This window comes from Antechinus flavipes, chromosome 3 (assembly GCF_016432865.1).
Source record: "Antechinus flavipes isolate AdamAnt ecotype Samford, QLD, Australia chromosome 3, AdamAnt_v2, whole genome shotgun sequence".
In the NCBI taxonomy this organism is placed as follows: domain Eukaryota; kingdom Metazoa; phylum Chordata; class Mammalia; order Dasyuromorphia; family Dasyuridae; genus Antechinus; species Antechinus flavipes.
Genome location: NC_067400.1, coordinates 575654392 through 575662339, shown reverse-complemented (window position 1 = coordinate 575662339; position 7948 = coordinate 575654392). Strand labels below are relative to the sequence as shown.

Sequence of the window (7948 nt, the reverse complement as noted above, 5' to 3'; positions counted from 1 at the left end):
ACAGAGCCTATGTTTTTCCTTTTTTTGTCTCCCTAGTTCTTGGTAAGGTATCTAGAACATAATAAATCCTTTTTGTTGTTGTTAATTTTTGTTAACAAACTGATCCCTCTGATTCCAATAAAAACAATTTTTATAAGGTGGTAATCAGAATTGTTTTGGTTTGTAATAGAAATATATTGAAGCAGTTGAAGCTGTTATATAAGCAAAGATAATTGAGACAGCCTAAGATGAGAAATACAGAACAAACAAACAAACAAACAAACCAAAATCAAAATCCTGAATAGGAACTAGTATATTTATCTTTCAGATTCAAAGAGTATAATTGATTGGTATATGTGCTGCCGAAGCGAGCAGGAGTGTAATTGATTGGAAAAGAAAGGCTGTTGTGCTTTCTTTGTATAAATACTCTGCCTGCAGAGATCATGAAAACTCACAAGTTGAAATGACATTTTAAAAATGTAACTAGAAAATTTGGGCAAGAGAACTTTTAGGGAAAAAAATCAGATACTTTTTAATTAGAACAAACTTTTTCTTTTTCTTTTTTTAAAAAGAGCGGCCACAAACATTTTTGCACATGTGGGTCCCTTTCCCTCCTTTAAGATTTCTTTGGGATATAAGCCCAGTAGAAACACTGCTGGATCAATGGGTATGTACAGTTTGATTATTTATTATAATTTATTATAATGAATGGCTGGATTCATTTATAGTTCCACCAACAATGTATTAGTGTCCCATTTTTTCCATATCCCCTCCAACATTTGTCATTGTCTTTTCCTGTCATCTTAGCCAATCTGAAAGATGTGTAGTGGTATCTCAGAGTTGTCTTAATTTGTATTTCTCTGATCAGTAGTGATTTAGAGTACCTTTTCATAAGACTAGAAATTATTTCAATTTCTTCATCTGAAAATTGTCTATTCATATCCTTTGATCATTTATCTACTGGAGAATGGTTTAAATTCTTATAAATTTATTCTCTATGTTAGAAATGAGGTCTTTATCAGAACCTTTGAATGTAAAAATGTTTTCCCAGTTTATTGCTTCCTTTCTAATCTTGTATGCATTAGTCTTGTTTGTACAAAAACTTTTTAAATTAATATTATCAAAATAATCTATTTTTTTGTTCAATAATGATTTCCAGTTTTGGTTTTTTTTGGCCACAAATTCCTTCCTTCTCCACAAAACTGAGCGGTAAACTATACTTTGTTCTTCTAATTTGCTTCTAATATCACTCTTCATGTCTAAATCATGAACCTATTTCGACCTTATCTTGGTATAGGGTGTTAGGTGTGGGTCAATGCATAGTTTCTGCCATATAGTTTCCAATTTTTCCTGTAGTTTTTGTCAAATAGTGAGTTTTTATCCCAAAAGCTGGAGTTTTGGGGTTTATCAAACACTAGATTACTGTAGTCATTGACTATTTTGTCCTATGAACCTAACTTATTCCATTGATTGACTACTCTATTCTTAGCCAATACCAAATGGTTTTGATAATGGCTGCTTTGTAAATATAGTTTTAAATCTGGCACAGCTAAGCCACCTTCATTTGCATATTTTTCATTAATTCCCTTGAAATTTTTGACTTTTGTTCTTCCAGATGAACTTTGTTATCATTTTTTCTAGATCTATAAAATAATTTCTTGACAGTTTGATTGGTATGGCCTTAAATAAGTAGATTAATTTAGGTAGTATTGTCATTTTTATTATATTAGCTTGGCCTACCTATGAGCACTTGATATATTTGTGTGGAAAGTGTTTTATAATTGTGTTCATATAATTCCTGACTTTGCCTTACCTAGTAGACTCCCAAATATTTTACATTATTGACAGATATATTAAATTTCTCTTTGTATCTCTTGCTGTCATACTTTGTTGGAAATATATAAAAATGCTGATGATTTATGAGGATTTATTTTGTATCCTGCAACTTTACTAAACTTGTGAATTGTTTCTAGTAGTTTAGTTGATTTTCTAGGTCTCTCTAAGGATACCATTACATCATCTGCAAAGATAATTTGGTTTCCTCATTACCTAGTCTAATTCCTTTAATATTTTTTTCTTTTCTTATTGCCAAAGCTAGCATTTCTAATACAGTATTGAATAGTAATGATAGATAGTGGTCAACTTTGTCTCACTCCAATCTTATTGAAAATTGTGGTGTTCTTTTTCTTTTAAAAAAAAAAATAAAATAATGGTTCTCTCTGGGAGAAGATAGGTTTCTCAGGGAGGTTTTCTGGAGGCAGCCTTAGTTTTGGTTCAGATCAATAATTATCCCAAAACCCAGCCAGGTGATAAAAGTTCAGATCTTTTATTGTCTCTAATATTGCCCAGTTAGCTTAGAGGTCTCTTTCTCTGCTTGGTTCCAAGAGCTCTTGCTACTTTGTCCTTTGTTTCTGCCTTTGCTTTCTTAAGCCTCCAGAGCCAAGCACCAAGTTAAAATCTGACTTGCCTCTGAGAGAACCTTCTCAATCTTGAGCTCAATTCTTGACTCGTAACTTCTTCCTCTGAAAACTCTTCTGACTGGCCCCTTTGAAGCTCTATTTATTCGAGAGAGCGGGATTATGGGTTTCTCCCATAGTGCTCTCTGGCACTAAGAGCTTCAAGGGAGGTGTGAATTCACAAAGTTACAAAGTTTACTTTGTGAATCTCCCATACTTGTGAATTCCAAAGAGTAAAGGTGTAAACACAAGCATTGTATTAATTAGTTCTACTTAGTACCTTGTTTCAGATTCTGGCCCAAAACATCTTCTTTTAAGATCAGATCAATAATCTATCAACTCCTAATGTGTTAGCAGTTTGTAAAGATTCCAACAGAGAATGGTTCTAGTTTGTCCTGATTACATATGATGCTTACTGATGGTTTTAATAGATGTTACTGATCATTTAAAGGAAAATTCCTTCTATTCCTATACTCTTTAAGTGTTTTTTAATAGGAAAGGATGTTGGATTTTATCAAATTTTTTTTCTGCATCTATTGAGATAATCATATCATTTTTGTTAGTTTGGAACAGTTTTCTTTTCAAAGAAGGCTTATATTTGCCAGGGCAAATTTTTACTTTGTGAGTACTCATGCAGCAGATGCTATATACATTTGCTCTCAGTCCATTCAGAAGCATTTTCAATGGGCCAGATTCATCCTATTCCTGCTTGCTCATCTATGTCTGCTGGAAGATGGAGAGAGAAGCCAGAATAGACCAATCCTGTAGAATACTTATGTTCAGGGGGAGCAATGATCTTAATTTTCATTGTGCTAGGTTATGATTTCTTTCTGCATTCTGTCAGCAATACCAGGGTACCTTTAGTTCCATCAGACAATACTGTGTTAGTATATAGATCCTTTCAGATATCACCATCACACTTCATGATAGAACTGAAAATGGTCTCATGAATGTCCCAGGATTCCATAGCGAGGAAGAATATTTGGAAGAGGGCTATCGGATCCCTGAACCTCTCATTGATCACCTGGCCACCAGGAAGTTCATAGCTCTTCTCCAGGTTAGTGAATGCAGCAGCAGTGGCCATCTCCTGCTTGATAGCAGTTTCTCCTTAATGTCACAAACAATTTCCCTTTCAGCTGTGTTAGGAAAGCTGTACCCTCTCTTGGTCAGTATCTTCATGAGGTAGTCTATCAGGTCACAGCCAGCCAAATCTATCTGAAGGATGGAATGGGGAAGGGCATGAGCCTCATAGATGGGCACAGTGTGGGTGATACCATCACCCTATAACAATACCATGGGATGACCAGAGGCCTACAGAGACAACACAGCCTGAATACCAACATACATTGTTAAGGTATTGAAGGTCTCAAACATGATTTGTGTCATCTTCTTTCTCTTGGCTTAAGGTTCCAGGGAGCTTCTGTAAGCAAAACAAGGTGTTCCTCACGAGCTACAAGGAGCTCATTGTGAATGTGTGATGCCAGATTTCCTCCATGTCATGCCAGCTGGTAACAATGCCATGTTCAATGGGATATTTCAGAAACTGGAAATTGAATGGATGCCCATCAATTGGAGAATGGCTGGGTCAGGATACTCTCTTGCTCTGGGCTTTATCACCAATATAATTGTCCTTCTGCTCCATTCCCACAATGCACCCTACTGTCTTGGACATCCAATAATGGAGAGGAACACAATTCGATGAGCATCATACCCAGCAAAGCCAGCTTTGCACATGCTAGCGCCATTGTCAATGACAAGAAAAGCAATTTCTTTTTTTTTTTTAATTTTTTAATTATATATTTTATTTTATTTTATAGTAACTTTATATTGACAGAATCCATGCCAGGGTAATTTTTTTTAACAACATTATCCCTTGCACTCGCTTCTGTTCCGATTTTTCCCCTCCCTCCCTCCACCCCCTCCCCTAGATAGCAAGCAGTTCTATATATGCTAGATATGTTGCAGTATATCCTAGATACAATATATGTTTGCAGAACCGAACAGTTCTCTTGTTGCACAGGGAGAATTGGATTCAGAAGGTAAAAATAACCCGGGAAGAAAAACAAAAATGCAAATAGTTCACATTCATTTCCCAGTGTTCTTTCTTTGGATGTAGCTGCTTCTGTCCATCATTTATCAATTGAAACTCAGGTCTCTTTGTCAAAGAAATCTACTTCCATCAGAATACATCCTCATACAATATTGTTGGTTTTTTTTTTATTTTTATTTAATAATTACTTTATATTGACACTCGTTTCTGTTCCGATTTTTTTTTCCCTTCCTCCCTCCACCCCCTCCCCTAGATGGCAAGCAGTCCTTTATATGTTGGATATGTTGCAGTATATCCTAGATACAATATATGTTTGCAGAACCGAACAGTTCTCTTGTTGCATAGGGAGAATTGGATTCAGAAGGTATAAATAACCCGGGAAGAAAAACAAAAATGCAGATAGTTCACATTCGTTTCCCAGTGTTCTTTCTTTGGGTGTAGCTGCTTTTGTCGGTCATTTATCAATTGAAACTCAGGTCTCTTTGTCAAAGAAATCCACTTCCATCAAAATATGTCCTCATACAATATCGTTGTCGAAGTGTATAATGATCTCCTGGTTCTGCTCATTTCACTTAGCATCAGTTCATGTAAGTCTCGCCAGTCCTCTCTGTATTCATCCTGCTGGTCATTTCTTACAGAACAATAATATTCCAAAACATTCATATACACAATTTACCAGCCATTCTCCAATTAATGGGCATCCATTCAATTTCCAGTTTCTAGCCACTACAAACAGGGCCACCGCAAACATTTTGGCACATACAGGTCCCTTTCCCTTCTTTAGTATCTCTTTGGGGTATAAGCCCAGTAGTAGCACTGTTGGATCAAAGAGTATGTACAGTTTGATAACTTTTTGGGCATAATTCCAGATTGCTCTCCAGAATGGTTGGATTCGTTCACAACTCCACCAACAATGCATCAGTGTCCCAGTTTTCCCGCATCCCCTCCAACATTCATCATTATTTTTTCCTGTCATCTTAGCCAATCTGACAGGTGTGTAGTGGTATCTCAGAGTTGTCTTAATTTGCATTTCTCTGATCAATAATGATTTGGAACACTCTTTCTTATGAGTGGTGATAGTTTCAATTTCATCATCTGAAAATCGTCTGTTCATATCCTTTGACCATTTATCAATTGGAGAATGGCTTGATTTCTTATACATTTGAGTCAGTTCTCTATATATTTTGGAAATGAGGCCTTTATCAGAACTTTTAACTGTGAAGATGTTTTCCCAGTTTGTTGCTTCCCTTCTAATCTTGTTTGCATTAGTTTTGTTTGTACAAAGGCTTTTTAATTTGATATAATAAAAAATTTCTATTTTGTGATCAATAATGGTCTCTAGTTCATCTTTGGTCACAAATTTCTTTCTCCTCCACAAGTCTGAGAGATAAACTATCCTATGTTCCTCTAATTTATTTATAATCTCATTCTTTATGCCTAGGTCATGGACCATTTTGATCTTATCTTGGTATATGGTGTTAAGTGTGGGGCCATGCCTAATTTCTGCCATACTAATTTCCAGTTATCCCAGCAGTTTTTATCAAATAATGAATTCTTATCCCAAAAGTTAGGATCTTTGGGTTTATCAAACACTAGATTGCTGTAGTTGACTATTCTGTCTTGTGAACCTAACCTTTTCCACTGATCAACTAATTTATTTCTTAGCCAATACCAAATGGTTTTGGTGACTGCTGCTTTATAATATAATTTTAGATCAGGTACAGCTAGGCCACCTTCATTTGATTTTTTTTCATTAATTCCCTTGAGATTCTCGACTTTTTATTGTTCCATATGAACTTTGTTGTTATTTTTTCTAGATCATTAAAATATTTTCTTGGAAGTCTGATTGGTATAGCACTAAATAAATAGATTAGTTTAGGGACTTAATATTTTTCCAATTATTTAAATCTGACTTTATTTGTGTGGAAAGTTTTTTGTAATTTTGCTCATATAATTCTGACTTTCCTTTGGTAGATAAATTCCCAAATATTTTATGCTATCAACAATTATTTTGAATGGAATTTCTCTTTGTATCTCTTGCTGTTGGATTTTGTTGGTGATGTATAAAAATGCTGAGGATTTATGGGGATTTATTTTGTATCCTGCTACTTTGCTAAAATTATGAATTATTTCTCATAGCTTTTTAGTAGAATCTCTGGGGTTCTCTAGGTATACCATCATATCATCTGCAAAGAGTGATAGTTTGGTTTCTTCATTGCCTACTCTAATTCCTTTAATCTCTTTCTCAACTCTTATTGCAGAGGCTAGTGTTTCTAATACAATATTGAAAATAATGGTGATAATGGGTAACCTTGCTTCATTCCAAATCTTACTGGGAAAGGTTCCAGTTTAAGAAAAGCAATTTCTTATTCCATTTTTGCTTAATCTTAGATTGTGAACCATTCTACTCTCAGAATTTATAACTGGGAGAATAAATAAAGAAGGAATGTCCAAAGTAGCCTACAAGTGTTGCTGGTTACCATTGAGTGAAGGATTTTTTCCCCCAATAGTATTTTATTTTTCCAAATATATGGGAAAATAATTTTTAATATTCACCTTTGCAAAACCTTGGGTTTCAAATTTTTCTCCCTCTCTTCCCCATCCCAAGATAGCAAGCAATACAAATATGTATAATTCTTCTAAACATATTTCCATATTCATTATGCTGGGCAAGAAAAATCAAAAGAAAAAATCATGAGAAAAAAACAAGCAAATAAACAACAATATCAAAAAGGTGAAAAATACTATGATTTTGATTCACATTCAGTCTCCATCGTTTTCTCTCTGAATGCCAATGGCACTTTCCTTCACAAGGCTATTGGACTTGCATTGAATCACCTCACTGTTAACAACAGCCAAGTCCATTAGTTGATCATCACATAATCTTGTTGTTATTGTGTACTGTGTTCTCTTGGTTCTGCTCATTTTATTTAGGATCAGTTCATGTAAGTCTTTCTGGGCTTTTCTGAAATCAGCCTGCTCATCATTTCTTACAGAACTATAACATTCTCTTACATTCATATACCAGCACTTATTCAGCCATTTTCCAGCTGTTGGGCATCCACTCAATTTCCAGTTCCTTGGCACTACAAACAGAACTGCTACAAATATTTTTGTACATATGGATCCTTTCCCCTCTTTTATGATTCCTTTGGGATAAATACCCAGTATAAACATTGCTGGATCAAAGGGTATGCAGTTTTATAGCTCTTTGGGCATAATTCCAAATTGCTGTCTAAAATGATGGGATCATTTCACAACTTGGTGGATAACTTCGAAAAAACTGGCTCTCTTACAAAATGCCATTTGCAACTAGAAAAAGAACTAAGGAGACTGAATGTAAATCAACACATACTATGTTTTTTTCTATTTCTTTTGCCTATTTTTTTTTTTATCTCTCCTCAGGTTTTTCCCTTTTGCTCTCATTTTTCTCTCCTAACATAATGCATAAAACAATGTGTAT

At 34.8% G+C, this 7948-nt stretch overlaps 1 pseudogene; it reads right to left on the bottom strand.

Annotated features, from left to right (window-relative positions):
* Positions 1-1055: 1055 nt before the first annotated feature.
* LOC127555603 (uncharacterized) lies at positions 1056-4214 on the bottom strand (annotated as a pseudogene).
* Positions 4215-7948: the final 3734 nt, after the last annotated feature.